Genomic DNA, 17,269 nt, shown 5'->3' on the forward strand with positions numbered 1-17,269 from the left:
GCATCCTGGAGACCAGTCGTACAACGTGAATACAGTTAGCACTCCTGAACGCTACACTTAAGAATGGTTAAGAGGGTGACTTGTACTTCGTGGGTATCTTACCGCAATGCATTTGTTTTTCATCTAAAAAAGGGAGCTAGGAGAGCATTTACGTCCTAGGGTGGTTGTAGGACTTCAGTGGGTTGCCCCTCCTCGGTCGCTCTGCACGCGCGTGGTGTGGAAAAGTCACATAATGAATCCTGCCTCTTCTGGCCCTTTCTTTACAAAGGGCGGTCCCCACAGCTGTGGTGGTGCTGACTGCTCGCCGTGGCAGGTGGTGAGCTTCTCGGCAGAAGCGGTGTGCAAGTCGAGGCCAGGTGGCCAAGCGGTTGGACTCCCTTCTCAGTCAAGGATTTGGGTGGTTTCTGAGCTGCACCTGTCCTGTCCTGTCCCACCACCATGGGCTTGTGTCTCTGTCTTTCTGCCCCTGCACCGACAACCCATCCAGACCAGGTCCGCAGTCCTGCCTCCCTGGCCACCCCCTGCCCTGCAGGAGCTCCTGGGCGGTGCTGAGCAAGGGAGGAACCAGCAAGAGAACCAGGGGCCACATTTTGCTGTTTTCTCTGGACTCAGGCCCCTGCGAGCCCCAGAATGGCCAGCTGGTGGGGAGGGCTCAGGGTTAAGGGGAAAGTTGGGGTCCGGGGGAGGTGAGCTCAATCCTGCCCTCCCTTCTCTGTGTGAGGGCCAGATGCCAGCACCCCTTTCATAGGGTCCTTGTGATAGCAAATGACAGAATGCAGGGAAGGGCCTGGAACACAGTGAGCCCTCAGCAAACTGTGATTTCTGTAAATTGTTCATTTTTGAGTATTTAGTAGTGTGTGTATAATTTGTTTCTGAGAGAGAAGGATGGAGGTAGAGGGGAGGGAGAGAAGGTTTCCAGGCCCAACCACAGGAGCTGGAGCCTTCCTGGGGTTAGGTGCCTTCCACATTTCTTCCCATGCTCAGCCACGACCTCTGTCAGAGCAGGTCAAGAGGTCCAAATACCCAGTTCCCCAGAACCCCTGGGGAGCCCTCCAAGGATCCCCCCCCCCAGCTAGTCCTCCCTCAGTAGACAGAGGCCTGGAGGGGGGCAGGGACACCCCAGGAGCCAAATCTTCAGCCCAGGGCTCTCTGCTCTCCCAAGTGGAGTCCCCTCTTAGCCCACCGCCCACACGGGGTCTTGGGCTCCGCCCAGCTTGCCAGATGTGGCTTGAAAGCTGGCTCCATTTCCTCTGTCCCCGGGGAGTTCACTCACCTGTAGGAAGTCTCAGTAAAGAGGAAACTTCTGTAGGTGTCCAAAAGCAGTTTGGAAGTAATGCTTCCCAGGAACAGTATTGGAAAACCCATTGCAGGACAGCCCAGGTCTCACCTGGCAGGCAAGAGCGGGGAGCACCGGTGGCAATCAGGTCTCTAACTTCCTATGAACGCTCTAGGAGAGGAAGCCAGGAGGTTGAGGTCCAGCGGGGCCAGGGTTCAAGTGAGACAGAGTCAGGACACGTCCCACTGGTCTCCCACCTGCACGACAACTGTTAGTGGTAATTGTACACTTGCAACAATCATAACTTTAAAAAAGAGCTAATATTTCTTTGTGCACTTGCTGTGGGTTATACCACTGCTCCAGGTGGTTTGACAGAGATTATCTTTCTTGATCTTTATCACAACAATGGAGTAGACACTTCTACTCTCTCCATTTTACATGGGAGGAAACTGAGGTCAGAGCAGGGAAACCAAGCCATGAAGCTGGAACGGGGAGGGTTGGGATTCCAGACCCCACCTCTTACTCCCTCTAAAAGTCCCATGGGCACAGGATATGAACCTCTGGCTCAGACACTTCTTGTGGGGGTCAAACCAGTGTGTGCAAAGGCCCTCGGGAGACTGCATATGGAGTTATTAATAAAATAACAAACTCCGTCTCTAGATAGTCTCAGACCCAAACATATAACCAGCCCACTTTTTCTTCAAGAACAGTGAGTAGGGTCCACCTGCCCAGAGGAGGCCAAGGAAGGGGCTGGTGGCAATGACGACTGTCTCAGTGTTGAGGATGCGGCCACGTTGGAACCAGTGAGCATTTCTTTGAGCTGGGTAGAGTTCATTTGATCCAGTTAGACTGAGCCTGAATCGATTTTAAAAGGTCTAAGTTAGGGCACCTGGGTGGCTCAGCCAGTGAAGCGTCTGCCTTCGGCTCAGGTCATGATCCCGGGGTCCTGGGATTGAGCCCCATGGTGGGCTCCCTGCTCAGCAGGGAGTCTTCTTCTCCCTCTCCCTCTGCTGCTCCCCCTGTTTGTGCTCTCTCTCTCTCTCAAATAAATAAATAAAATCTTAAAAAATAAAAAGGTCTAAATTAGTGTGATCCAATCAGATCACATTAGAACCGGTTTTTCTCCTGATCTGGTCAGAATCAGAATGAGTTGGAACTAGCTTGGGCTGGTTAGAAGTGGTTTGGGCCTGTTGTGACTGGTTTGATGCAGCCAAAACCTTCCTGGAATGGTCCTAACCCCTGGCTCTGGTTTGTACAGGAGCCGCTCCGAGAACATATTAGAAGTTGGGGTGCAGCAGGTTAAGATGTGGAAGTGTGGCAGGTCAGGGTAGTGAGAGCCAGGTCTGGCCCTGCCGGGGAGGGTCTTGAATGCCAAGCTGGAGAGCATATGATGTCAGAGCCACACTCACACCACACATCACCCCCCAGTGCTGCACAGGCCACATGCCTGTAAATCAATTAGCCTCTTGCCCAATGATTAATGGGAGGGAAGCTTTCATCACTTGTTCTGGGTAAATTATTGCATATGGAAGCACATCTTTGATTTTATGAGTTCTTGCTGGAGCATGAAATTTCCTGGAGAGGGTTCCCTGAAGAATGTGGAACCCCTGCAGCCCTCCCGTGCCCCACCCCCCGGCCATGTGTACCCCACTCCCTGCCTCCCCCCTTGCTGCCTCCTCTTCCCCTCCCTCCCTAGCTGTGTCTCTCCAGGAGTCTCTGCGCTATCTTCCCAGGCCGAAGGGCTCCCTAGGGCCCAGGAGTAAGGAGGGCTGGAGGAGCTAGTGTTTGCCAGACCCAGGGCCAGTTGTGCCTTGTAGACAACAAGTGTGATGGGGTAGGAAGGGATGGCCCAGCACAGACACTGACGTCTCACCGTGTGGGCAGATATCATCTACACAGGCCAGACCAACCTACAGACAGGGAGCTGGCAGTGGCGGGGGGCAGAGCATCCAGGGGGCTTCCTGCAGGAGGAGCTGGTCTACAAAGCCATGGGTGGCTCCAGATAGGGTCCAAAGTAGAAACCCAGGTGGTTAGTTTTCGGGAAGATCCTTTAGAACGCACACAGGCTGGACCCTCTTTTGTCCAGAGGCCCTGAGTGGAAGGGGCCGGCTCCAGGCCACAAAACCGGGACAAGCAGCAGCTCCTGCAGCTCCCCCCCCCCCCAGCCCTGCCTCCCTCAGGAAGTGCTGTCTGTCTTCAGGGCTCTTCCATCCACCCTGCCCATACCTGGAGCACCAGCCTGACCCCCTGAGGGCCTGGGAGCTCAGATCAGCCGTGGTGTTTATGAGCACAGGTCCTACAGGCCCTGGAGCCAGACAGACCTGGACCCGAGTCTGTGGCCCTGCTTCACTAGCTGAGCAACCTTGGGCCAGAGTCTTCACCTTTCCGAGCCTCAGTTTACTTGTCCATAAAATGGGGATAATACTAGAAGTCAGCTCATAGGATTGTTGGGGAGTTTAAATGAACTGATAAGCAAAGTGTCTAGCCGTTCTCCTAGTGGTTAATCGATAATACTGTTAACGTCTACCTTAATGATTAGTATTATCGCTGAGCCCTTACTCTTGGTCAGAGAGGCACTAGAAGATGACTCTGAGGACCGGGTTAGAGTAACTGCTCAGCACCGTCTTACTTGATGGATGGCTGTGTGGCCTCAGTTTGCCCATCTGTAAAGGGGGGTAAGTACCTCCGCTCTGCCTGCCTCCCAAGGTCGTTGTAAGAATCCAGAAATGCGAAAGTGCTTTGAAAACTGACTATTCTGGGGGTGTCTGGGTGGCTCCATCAGTTAAGCATCTGCCTTCGGCTCAGGTCATGATCTCAGGGTCCTGGGATGGAGCCCCGTGTCAGGCTCCTAGCTCAGTGGGGAGCCTGCTTCTCTCTCTTCCTCTGCTCCTCCCCATCGCTTGTGCTTTGTCTCTCTCTCTCTCTCTCTCTCTCTCTCTCAAATAATTAAAATCATTAAAACAAACAAACAAACAAAGCCTGGCTGTTCTGGGGGACACAGAGATGACTGCCCACTTCTTCTGGGACGCTGCCGGAATGCAGTCAGTGGTCAGGTGGCCTCCGACTGTCAGCCCCTTCAGCTGCAGATGCCCGCCTTGCCCGAGGCCGGGCCTCCCTGGGGCAGCCTGCAGCCAGGGGCTGAGCAGGGGGAGGGCACATAGACCTGGGCATTTGGGTCCACAAGGGGCGTTCTGTTGGGCACTGGCCAAGCTACATCGAGGTTCACCTCTGCCCACTCCTTCCCCCCTTTTTCCTCTCACACGTGTGGACCCCTCATAATATCTTGTACCCCAGACTTCACCTCTGACTGCTTTCGGGGAACCCAACCTGCAAAAACCATATAACAAGAAAGGTTACCTTGCTAACACCAGTATCCTCATTATGCAGAGAAGGTAGCCCCTGGGGCCCGGACCAGCCACCCCTGAAAAATAGGCCCTTTCACGTCTGGCTCAGATTCCTAGAAATCTGGAAATATAGTTCAGCTTGGAGGGAGGCTGTCTGAGTAAGTTCTGTTAGAGTTGCAGTAAAGCTTCCATGCAGGATGGGAGGTGAGAAGAGCTGCACACCTAAATACACACCTCTTTCCAGAAGGCCCCTCCTGAGCGAGCCTGGGCAGCGAGTGTGTCCTGCACAGCGACGGCCCGATTCTCAGTCCACCAAAGCCCCGGTCGAGCCACCGATCTCTGCTGCTCCCAGGAGAGCTTTCACAGCTCACGGGGACGTGAGGGAATGATGCCGTGGGTTTTAGGAAGTGATTATGCTGACCCTAACTGTCTGTGATTAATAGGACTACGCAACACTGACAATAGATTGTAGTTCGTTATCTTTTTAAATGTCTTCACTTGGCAAAAGAAACTTCACCCTGGAAATCTAGGTCTGGGGACCACTGACGGTCCCAAACCTCCTGAGGAGGCTCCCTGTGCTGCTGGCAGTGGTCTGAGTGTAGAGAGGGGTAGCAGCCTGCTGACGTTGGCCTAGCAGACCAGCGGGGCACCTCGGCCCCGGCCATGTCCCAGGCAGCCAATGGCTTGCTAACTGTCCTTTCCAGGGCCTCAGCCGCCTCTATAGATGGAGCTGTAGGTGGGGGTGACCTCAGGTCCCCTTGCCCCTGTAAGGTGCCCATGGTGAGCTTCTCAGAGGAGAATTGGAGGAGGAGGGGCTGGTAAGGACAGGCAGGCCAGAGGTGCCTGTCCCTCAGCCCCCTTCTTGGGTCGCACCAGAGAAGGAATGAGGGCCAGAGTGGGTCAGCGCCACCCCCCACATGAAGGGTGAGTCCCCATCATCACTCCTGGACTAATTGCCACCCTGCCCGCCCGCCAGGTGCCGGCCCGCGTGTCCTCAGCTCTGGGGCTGCTATTAACGACATGTTACAGCAGCTTTACGAAGCGTGGCTCGGAACAATTTTACACCTCATTTGATTTATGTTCCTGGATTCGCTCCTCTCTCAGAGGCTCCCTCCCTCTGGAGAAACAGCATGTGTCATCCACTCTGGCTTTCTTGTGTTCCCACAGAGCCAGTCCCTGTGTCGAGAGGGGCCAGCCTCAGACCCACGATCCTGAGCAAACAGCTCCGTGCCCTGGCTCTTCTTTCTGGGCTCTGTCTCTCTCAGATGTCCCTGAGCCAGGATGTCTGTGACTGAGGCCTTCACAGGTGGGCTTCATAATGACAAGCCCGGAACAGGGAAAGTCCCTGGGGATTGGTCACCAGCCCTCCCTGCCCCCATCTTACAGATGGGGAAACTAAGGGTTGGAAAGAGTCCTCTGTGTCTTCAAGACCCTTCTGAAGGTCACATTGCCAGTCTGTGGTGGACACCCGCCTCCCCCCTTCAGCAGTAAAGAGGGCTGGGTCCTCACAGGGAGTCACCAGGTCAGCCATGAGCTGGACTCTTTGTCCAGACTGTGTCCTTGACCGAGGCTGAAGGATGGACAAGCAAGAAGGCCATTGGGTCCACCTCCCTCATTGCAGAAGGAAGGAAAGCAGGCTCAGAGAGGGAGAATGACTCCCTGAAAACCACAGAGCCAGTAGCATGCAGGGTCTGGGCTAAAGCCCTGGCTTCACAACCCTAGGATCTTATCACCTTCTCCCGAAGAGGCCAGAGCATTTCTACAACCACCTCTTCTCATTCACTGACTTTCAAATGAATGCCTCCCAGGAGCCTGGCTGAGTGTTAAGCTCAGAGGGCGTAAGGATGGACCAGATGGAGAAGCCCCAGCTGTCACAGCCCAGTGTAGTGAGGCCGTGAGGGAACATGTGGGCCCCAGCAGTGGACCCCTCGCTCTGCTTGGGGAACGCCTGCCGTGCTGAATCTTGCTTGCACCGAGCCCACCTTGCACCACAGAAGCCAGAAAGGCCAGTAACCACAATCCCAGCCTCCTCTGAGATACCTGAACAAGGTTTCACCAGTTAGATACACCTGTCCCAGTTTATACTCAAGCCGGTGACACAAAGAGGGGACAAGGATATTCTTGGTGGCCACAGGGCTGGGGCAGTCGCAGTAAGATCGAGGGCCCTGAGGCAGAGTCAGGGCTGATGACATTGGTGGTGCAGTCCCCAGCGTCCCCCTGGCCAGTTCTGGCCCCTCATGGGGGTGATATTTCCCACTCGGGGGATGCTGCAACCCACCTGGCGGACAGGGGAGGCTCTCAATATTCTTAAAAAACAAACTTTTTATTTCAGAGACTTTCAGACATATACGGCAGAAGAGCAGTACAAAGAACCCCACATACCCCTCGCCAGGCTTCCGAATCCACCGCCATTCTGCCATTCTTCATCTGCCCTCCTGTAGAGTCCCCGGATGCATTTCCCCGACAATGTTCATGGAGAGTTTACTTTTCAGAAGAGTTTTAGATTTACAGAAAATTTGAGCAAATAGTTCTACAAATTCCCACAAACCCCCACATCCCATACCCAGCCAGTCTCTCTTATTATTAACAGGTTATATCCGTGTAGTATATTTCTTACAAGCACTGAACCAATACTGCTCTGTTGTTATTAAATAAAGTCCATACTTTATCAGATTGCCTTAGTTTTTACCTAATGCCTATGCTTGTCCAGGATCCCAGGCCGGAGACCCCATCGCGTTTGACTGTTGGGTCTTCTTAGGCTCCTGTGGGCTGTGAGAGTTTCACAGACTTCCCTTGGTTTTGACGCTCTTGACAGTTTTGAGGAATACTCGCCAGGTATGTTGTAGGATGCCCTGCTCTAGGTACTTGTCTACTGTTTTTCTCAGGATTTGATTGGGGCTATGGGCTTGGGGGAGGAAGATCACAGAAGAGGGCTATTTCCATCATACCATGGTAAGGCGGCTGTCCTGTGATAATGTGAAATAGTAAGAAATATATATTCGGTCTTGTCCCTGGTTCCTGATACTGAGCTCCTAAAACCCTCACACTTTTCTGAGTGATAGGAGCCTCATCTGCTATAATAGGTAGTCTTCGTCTGTGGTTCCTGATACAAGAGCTTTAAGACCCTCGGAACAGTCCTGAGTGATGAGTGCCTTTGTATGCTGACCGGGTGACCGTGGCGGGGGGCCCCTAACTAGCTTTGGGATGGGGACTGGTTGCAGAAAGACCAAGGCAAGATTGGAGGGTAGGAATTTCAGTCCCTCCCTACCCCCATCCGCTGGGGCGAGGAGAGGGGCTGGAGACGGACTTACTAATGGATCCTGCCTACCTGCTAAAGCCTCCATAAAAATCCCTAAACTATGGAGTTCAGAGAGCTTCCAGGTTGGTAAACACATCCATGTGCTGGGATATTGGTATCGGAGGGACCCAAGTACCTTTGCTTCTGGATCCTTCTGGATTTCATTCTGTGAGCCTCTTCTTCAACTGGCTGTTCTCTGTACTCCTTATAATACCCTTTATAATGCCCCCAGTAAATGTGTTTTTTAAGTGCTGTGAGCTCTTATAGGCAATTATCAAACCCGAGGAGAAGATAGTGGGAACCCTCAATTTGTAGCTAAGTCAGACAGAAGTGTGGGTTACACAGACACCCACTCCTTGTGATTGGTGTCTGAAGTGGGGGCAGGTTTTGTGGGGCTGAGCCTTTAACCTGTGACATCTGCATTAATTCTGGGTAGTTAGTGTCAGAATTGAGTTAACTTGTAGGACAGCCAGTTGGCGTCCGTAGACCACTGGAGAATTACTTCGTGCGGAAAATCCACACATTTGCTATCAGAGGTGTTGTGAGTAAGAAAACGGTTTTTCTTTCACAGACTTCCCTTGTTTTTGATGACCTTGACAGTTTTGAGGAGCACTGGTCAGCTCTCTTGTAAGATGCACCCTTCATTGGAATTTGTCGACTGTTTTTCTCGTGACTATACCAGGGTTATGGGTTTAAGGGAGGAAAATCACAGAGGTCAAGTGCGACTTTCATCACACCATATTAAGTGTATGTACCATCAACATGATTTATCCTTGTTGCTGTTGGCCTTGATTACCTGCTGACATGGTATTTGTTAGGTTTCTCTGCTGGTGAGTTCCTCACTCTCCCCCTTTCTGTACTGGACTCTTTGGAAGGAAGTCACTATATGCAGCCCACAATGAAAGACTTAAAGAAATGTGCTCCCGCTCCTTGAAGGTAGAGATTCTACATAATTTATTTTAAAGCAACTTCCAGACATCCTGTCATTTCACTCCTAAATACCTCAGCAGGTATCTCTAACAGATAGGAACTTAAAACCCGCACATCCAGCTACGTTACCACTATGCCACCCAACAGCCCTGACAGTGATTCTTTACAATTTAATATCCAGACCATGCTCAATTTTCCCTGATTGTCTAAGAAAAAAGTATTTCCATGATTGGTTTATTCAAATCAGAATCCAACCAATACCCACCTATTGGATTTGGCTAACATGCCCCTAAATGCTAAATGTCTTTCCATTTATAAAAAGTTTTCCTTCCTTTGTTTTTGTTTTTGTTTTTGTTTTTGTTTTGTGCCTCTTATTTCCTGGAGAATTAGGGTCAATTCTTGAAGAGAATTTTCAACCTCTGGTCTTGGCTGATTGTTGTCTCATAGTTTTGTTTAATATTTCCTCTGGCCTCTGCATTTCTTGGAAACTGGTAGTTATATCAGAGGCTTATTCAGATTTGGGTTCACTATTTTGCCATCCTACCAGGACGTATCAGTGTCCAGATGTCCCTCTTTTCATGGTGCTGAGACTGACCAGGGGTTGACACATTTTCAACATTTCTGTACTGCTGCTCATTGATGGCTAGACCGGGAGCCTCTCAATAAATCCCTTTCCTTCTTAAAGAGAGAAGTCGGTTTCTGTTGCTTGTAACTGAGAACTCTGCTGGATAAACCCTGGGTGTCCAGTCTGGTGCTTTTTGAACTCAACCTGGCAAATGATTGATTAAGTGCCGACTCCTGAGATGGGTACAGCATGGGCACTAAGAGAGAGATCTCGTGAGCCAGAACTGCCTGAGTTGAGGTCCCACCTCTACCACTAACTAGCTGTAGGCTCAGGCAACTTTCCTCAATTTCCTCATCTGAAAAATGGGAATGCTGCTGATGGTAGCAATGCCTACCTCGCAAGGTTATCATCAGAACTGAGGTTGCTAATTAGTACATGCACAGTGCCTCGCACACAGCAAGCATTCAATAATTGTTACCTGATATTACAGGAATACTAATAACTTTTCATTTTATTTCATTTCCTACTTCTCTTCTTCACTCCCTACTCCCCCGCCGTCTCCTTCGGTAACTTCACCCATCCCTGGGGGTTGACTATCATTTTGCCTAATACCTCAGTGTCAAGAACGACCTTGACTGAGAGATACACCATTGATATAAATATCTTTGTTTTGTTTTGTCTGTGGGGGACAGCCTCCAGGAAATGTAGTCTTCGACTCGAAGACTTACCCATTTCAGAATTGCTAAAGTCAAGGGTGTGTGGGATTTGTGTTTAGAACTGAGAAAATTTGATATATTCTGAACAACTTCCTCAGCCACACTAACTAAAACAACCCACCACTCTGAGGTTAGTGAGGTTGGGGTTGTGGCCCTTTCTACTTACAGGTCTTGATTTGCATACGTGGCTCTGTATGGCTTGGGCGAAAGACATGAGGAACCTGGGCTCTGTGCTAAGTGCTCTGGGTGTTGGGAACCAGACACTACCAGGACAGGGAAGTAGATTTGTCCCTGTCACCCTTGGGGGAGCATCTCCGGATGGAAAAAGAACTCACTCTTAGGGAAGGGGGTCAGTAGGCATGGTCCATGCCCCTGGACCACAAAGACCAGGCTGAGAAAGCAACCCAATGCGTGCGTCATTGAGTGGCTCTTCCCAGATACAAATCTGAGGGATCTGGGCACTTCCTATGAAAGAGTTCTGCGGCATTATAATTGTGGTTAGGGAGTTCATTAGGAATCCCACACCTTAAGGGCTGGTGGAGAGAGATCCATGGGTGAGAGACAACTGGTAGTAGTTCTCCAACACCATAGCTGCACTCAGGGACGCCCCTCAAGGACAGTGGTGAAGGCAAATCCTCCCAGTGTGAGAACTTTCGGGTATGTCCCTTCATGGACACGTCTAATGGTTTGATCAGAGACTTGGAAGAACACTATTGGAACCTTGATGACAAGGAGCTCTCCAAATGGTCTCAGAGGTGAAGGCATTGGTGTCCTATGCAAATGCTCATCAAAGAATGATCTCAGCCCAGCGTGATCTTAGTAATATGGCCAACGAGATGACCCATTCTGTGTATGTCATTGGGCTCATACACAAAGCAGCCATGACGGCACGAATATAGGTTTTGCCTAGACCCAGCAACATGGACTTCTACTCACCAAGACCAATCTGGCTACAGTCACTGTTGAATACCCAACCTACCTACCGACAGCAGAGACCAACCCAGAGCTCCCAGTGTGGCACCACTCTCCAGAGAGACCAGCCAAATGCCTGCTGGCAGGTTGATTACATTGGACAGCTTACATTTTGGAAGTACTTTTTTTTTTTTAATGGAATAGGAGGTTATTCTGGATATGGATTTGTCTTCTCTGCCCACAATGCTTCTGTCCACATCACCCTCCATGGGCTCACCGAAGATCTTATTTACTGTCGTGGCATTTCACACAGCATTGCTTCTGACCAGGGAACTCATTTCACAGCTAATGAGGTGCATCAGTGGGTTGTGCTCATGGAAGTCACTGGTCCTACCAGGTTCCCCATCATTCTGAAGCATCAACCCAATAGAACAAGGGGAATGGCCACTTGGAGATCTAGATTCAGAGCCAGACAGCCCTGGGCATGAATTCCACCCCCGACAAGTACAGTTATGTACCGTGGGTAAGCTAGGTCTGTCTCCAGATAAGGGAGAATGCACCCTAAAAATATGGCAGCTCTGATCAGTCTGAACACATAATCAGAGGTATCATCATAGGTAACAAATAACCAACCAGAGCGTTAGGCCCCTGGGTGTTCATCACGGCGTCGTTTATAGTCGCCAAAGAACGGAAACGACCTAGGAGCCATTAATTGAGGATTGCCTAAAAAATTGCGATGCCTCAGTCGAATAAAATACCAGGTGGCTGTTAGTGTGTTAGAGAAGTATTTAGTAAAATGGAGAGGTAGTCACAGCACACTACTAGGTGAAGAACGCAAGTTGTTTATTAAAAGGCAAGTCATTTTAGTGTTTTTAAAAAGATAAATGTCACGCATAAAACTAATGCTTAAATAATATAAATGTGATGGACACAGTTACTCTCTCTGGGAGATGGGAAATTGGGTGATTTTCATTTTTTACTTTTGCTTGCCATATTTTCCAAATTTGTATTAATGACTGTGTTACATTTCTAGTATTTAAGAAAAAGCAAACGCCCCCACCCCCCAAAATGATGTTTTTGATGTGTAGGGAGGCAGAGGGAGGGACTAGGTGGGCTCTGCGTGCCCCCTCCCAGGCAGGCTTCTGCGCCTGGGGGATACTGACTGACAGTAAGATTTCAGCCACATCATTTCTGTGACCTCCAGGTCACAGTGGTCCCTTGGCCTAACTCCACCCCTACGCTGACAGTGCCCAGGATGCTGGACCTGTAATGGCAGGGAGAGAATTCCTTAACCCTAGCCTAGTAGGATGGGAGAATGGCAGAGCAGCTGCCTCCATGACCGGGACCAGCTAAGCCACATTCAGAGCATCCGACAGGAATGTGGCGGCCCGGGAGGGACGGACGGGGCTCCGACACCCCAGGCCTGCGAGTATTGGCGACGGTTCGCAAAGACACTGGACTTCAGTCTGGCGGATTGGAAATATTTTTCAGTGGAGCCCCAGTATTTGACTGGGGAAACAATAATATTCCTTCTCTGGATGTCAAACATCCGGATAAATAGAAGCCTTTTTTTTCCCCCGCCGGCTCTCTTCCCCGAGTGTTACAAAGGATGCTCTGACATAGATTTTTGGAAGGGACTCACCTCGCCAGGGTAAGGGCCAACTGGAGCCACAGGGAGTGCTTATTTTTAAAAAGAGAGGGAAATATGTGGCCCATCACAGGTTTGCTCAAAGGGCCTGGCTTCCTCAGCAGGAAGGGCGTGGGCTGGTGGGACCTACCTTCTCAACCATGGAGGACTCAGTGTGTGGTAGGTGTCCTGGCCCCTTCTCTGGCCCTGGGGGTATGGAGAGGGGAACCTGGCAGGGAGAATGTATCCTACCCCGAGCTGGGGTTGTGGGTGCAGCCAGAGTGAGGGAGCAGTGTAGGGAGGAATAGAGAGGGAGGTTGAGGGCAGACACTGATTGAAGAACTCCCACTATTTTCACTGAACTGGAACCCAAGGACTACCAAGCCACAGAAAGTCAATCTCACCCAACAGCTGGGCAAATCCAGTGGATTTGGCCAAACCTCGAAATTAAATGAAGGCATCTCTCACAAGTCTTCCCCCAAATATAACTGGCATTTGGGGGATCCACTGGGGAATTTATGGGAAAGAAGGTAGAGAAGAAAATAATCCTACGCCTTTCTCAAGTTGGAAAGTGAATCATGAAAAGCTTTCCAATTCCGTAGGTTCCACTGAGCACCAGCTTAACCCTGTGCAGCCAGTGACCCCTAGTCTGGGCTCTCTGTCCCCTAATTCACTGCCTATCTCCACGTTGCAGACACTGCCTGCTTCGTGACACATGGCTGCTCTGCCTGGGTTTCTGGACCCCACTCCCCACCCCCCAAGGGCCACGGTATTTTCTTTTCTTTTTTTTTTACCTCCTTCCAATATTTCATCCTGGTCTGGCTCATCCTGAGTGGCAGACTGCTGACCTGTCTCCCCTCTGATGGGACATGGTGGCCTTGCCCAGCCCAGAGCCATGCTGTTACTCTGTAATGATCACATCTTCACAGGCAGAACCGGCCCTCACTTGAGTATCCTCCTATCACTCATGCACCAGATGCAAACTCAGCTGCTTTGACTTGAGGGGATAAACTTGAGTCTCTTCACCAGAAGTCTTGGAAAGCCTAGTCCAGGGGCCCCTGTTCGTGTGGACTGGATTGAACCCAGGCCCCAGCCACACATGGAAATCTGACTCCTCTGCAGGGGTTCCCTCAGTGAGCCCTGCTCTGCAGCTGCACTTCTTCTCCCCGGTTCAAACCACCTTGTCCTCTTTGTTGGACTATTACAATGGCCGCCTTCCACTTTCCACTCTGGTCTCCAGCCGGTCTACTCACTGTGCAGTGGTTCTCCTGCTTAAAACTCTTCCAGGATCTGCCGTGTCACTCAGTACAATCCGGGCTCCTTGCCCAGTGGTCCTGCCATCATCCGTTGCTTACAGCTCATCCACACCCACAATCTGAAGTACCACAACTTGTCACACTGGCCTTCTTTCTGTTTCTCTCTGCCCACCACTTTCCTGCCTCAGGGCCTACCCCACTACTGTTCCCACTGCCTGGAACACACTCTCTCCACCAAGAAGCTAGCTCCTTGCTATTCCTCATCCATCAAGTCCAAGCTTCAGAGAGCCTTTTCCTGACCATCCGAGCCAAGAAAGTCCGTCATGGCATTCTCCTCTTTCCCCTCATGGTGCTTACCATACTTTAAAGTGGGCATCTAACTGGGCATTCACTGGTTTGCCATCTGTCTTGACCACTTCACTGTGAGCTCCATTAGGGCATAAACTCTGGCTGCCCTGTTCATCCCTATGTGGCATCATCCACTACGAATAGAAGTCCAGAAATTATTTCCTGGGTGAGTAAGTAAAGGAAAGAAAGAGAGTGGGATGCAAAATTCAAAGGGCAGTGGGATCTAATAACAGGAGGGTGGACCCCGGTCTGACAGTCCCCGGCTGGCACCCGGGCTCAGTGGCATTTTACCTGTGTGACCTTGGGCAAGTGACTTAACCTCCCTGTGCCTCAGTTTCCTTATCTATAAAATAATGCTTCGAATAATTTCCTTGCTAGGTGGCTTTGAAAATTAAAGGCAATAAATTACGAGAATCTGACCCAAGGCCTGGTACTAAACAAGTTTATTCATTTATCCACAAATTGCATATTGAATGTATACGGGGAGGGGCGTCTGGGTGGTTCAGTTAGTTAAGTGTCTGACTCTTGATTTCGGCTCAGGTCGTGATCTCAAGGTCCTGGGATCGAGCCCTGCATGGAGTTCCCCGCTCAGCAGGGAGTCTGCTTGTCTTCCTCTCCCCCTGCCCCTTCCCCTGCTCTCTCTCATTCTCTCTCTCTCTAATAAATAAATCTTAAAAGAGAGAGCATATAGAAAGCGGGACCTGCGCTCAGGCCTAGGGGCTATACAGGCCTTTTATTCAAGGATGATACCATTCAGAGGCTCTATAAATTGCAGCTATTCATAGTAATAGTACTATTGTTACTACTAGTAATAATAAACAGAATGTTAGGAAATTCTCTAGCCAGAGTGAATGAGACATGCCTGATGGAAGGCGGCCCGGGAAAACCAGGAGATGAGAGAAGGGAACAGGGTGTGAGAGAAAATACAGGAGCGAGCGTGTGTCGTTTACTATAAATTGTCCTTTGATCTTTCTTTCATGGTTGGCTTAGATTTTCCATTTAACTGAATTCAAGAATTCTCTGACTAAAATATTCATTCACTGATGGATAAGTATGCGTGGGTTGTTTTCAGGAGGGAGGGGTGCAGAGGTGAATTTGGCATTGTCTCTGCCCTCAAGAGGCTTACAAGGGAACAAAATACACAAAAGGATCCTATCACAAGGCAAACTCCAAAGAGAACACATGAGGGACAATGGGGATTCTGAGAGAGGAGCAATAGGCTTCATGGGGAGGTGGGATTTAGTTAGACAGAAGGATACAGGAGAGACAGAAGGAGGGAAAGAGCATGACATAGGGAAAGAAGTTTGGGATATGGAGCCCAGTGACCTGTTTCCAAACCCTGGCTTACAATTTGCACCCGGAAAAATCATAGTTTCTTTAAGCCTCAGTTTTCTCACCTGTCAAATGGGGATAATAATACCTCTGCATTGCTGTGATTATTTTTTTCTGTCATCTTCACACACACACACACACACACACACACACACACACACACACACACACAGGTTTCACAGGAAATGTCCAAGCCATGGGACTGAGAAACGCTTCCTTCTGGGGAGCTCACCAGCTAGCTTGCCCCTACGACTGTCCTCTCCATGCAGGGAAAGACACATTCCATAGGCCTGGGTGGCATATGGCTCATGATGGTGATTTGTGACCGTGGTGAAGGCCACCGGTGATGCCACACCCTGCTCGGCTCGCTGCTCCACACCCTTCCACTTAATCCATCCGAGATAGAAATGGCACTTCCCAAAATCCCAAACCACTCCCATTTCCAGTCAGAGGAGTTTCAGGAACCCTAGGCTGGGCCCAGCATCTGAGCCAAGGTGGGCCATGAGCCCAGGCCGCCAGAGATGCCAGTGGGCTGAAGTTGGGCTTGGCAAGACTAGCTAGCTATTCACCGAGCCCACTGCCTCCTCTTCCTGGGCTCACAGCTAGACTCCATCCTCGGAGTTGAGTGAGGCCATGCAACATGGTTCTGACCAATGAAGAGTGACAGAGGAGTACTCTTTCCAGGCCTGACCAATAGAAGCCTTCCACACTCTTTCTGTTGATCAACTGACAGTGGTCCCCCAGCATAACTCTGGAAGCCATTTTAAAGATGGCATGGCCGCCATCAGTGGCCGTCACTGACTTCATGGACAAGGATATCTCCACATTCACCACACCTGGACCCAGGCTAGAAGTGCCCTAGACGGAAATCAACTTCTTTTCGTTCACCTATGGTATTTTGGGGTCTATTTTTCACAGCAGCAATACCTAACTAATACTTCAGGGTGGGGGTATCTTACCTGAGGAGGACCAAAGCAGGAAGGGCCAAAGAGCAGATCTAAATCGGCATCCTCGGAGGACACAAGATGTTGCAACCAACGTGCCTCGACACCAAACGCAAGATCTGTAGGGGTGTAAATGGAGTTGAGCGTTAGGAGCTGGGCAAAGTAAGGTCAGACATGGAGGGAGGTGGGTCCTGGGACTGTCGAAAGCAGTGCAGTTGTGTGCGGCCCATCATCCCGTTATCACGAGTGGCACTGATTTGAATGTTGTGGCCATTGTTCTTGTACTTGTGCCTGCCTCACGCCTGGCTTGTTCCCCTGCCCTTGACCCAGCCCCTGCCTCAGGCCCAAGGCCAAGTAACTGGGACCCCATATCATTTTCTTGGGCCCTGGGCCCTGGCATATCCACGATGCAGCCTGATGGCCCCAACTGTTTTACAGATGAGGAAAAGCAGACCCAGAAAAATGAAGGGACTAATTCATAAGCCCAAATTGATCTTTCCACCTGGTCTTGGCTAGGGAGCACAGTTTCCAGCAAAATCCTGCCTTTTGAATGTCCTGGCCAGAGCCTCCCCCAAAGGACGGCTTTTCTGCCCCCTTCCTCTCTTCTGGCAAGCTAGATTTCCAAGCCTGGCCATTGAGAATTAAAAGGAGCTGGTTTCTTCTGATCCCAAAGCAAAACAAGCTGGTCAGTTTTCTGTCGGTCCCGAGGCAGCTCCTCACT

Source organism: Ursus arctos, unplaced genomic scaffold (genome assembly GCF_023065955.2).
Source record: "Ursus arctos isolate Adak ecotype North America unplaced genomic scaffold, UrsArc2.0 scaffold_28, whole genome shotgun sequence".
Classification (NCBI taxonomy): Eukaryota; Metazoa; Chordata; class Mammalia; order Carnivora; family Ursidae; genus Ursus; species Ursus arctos.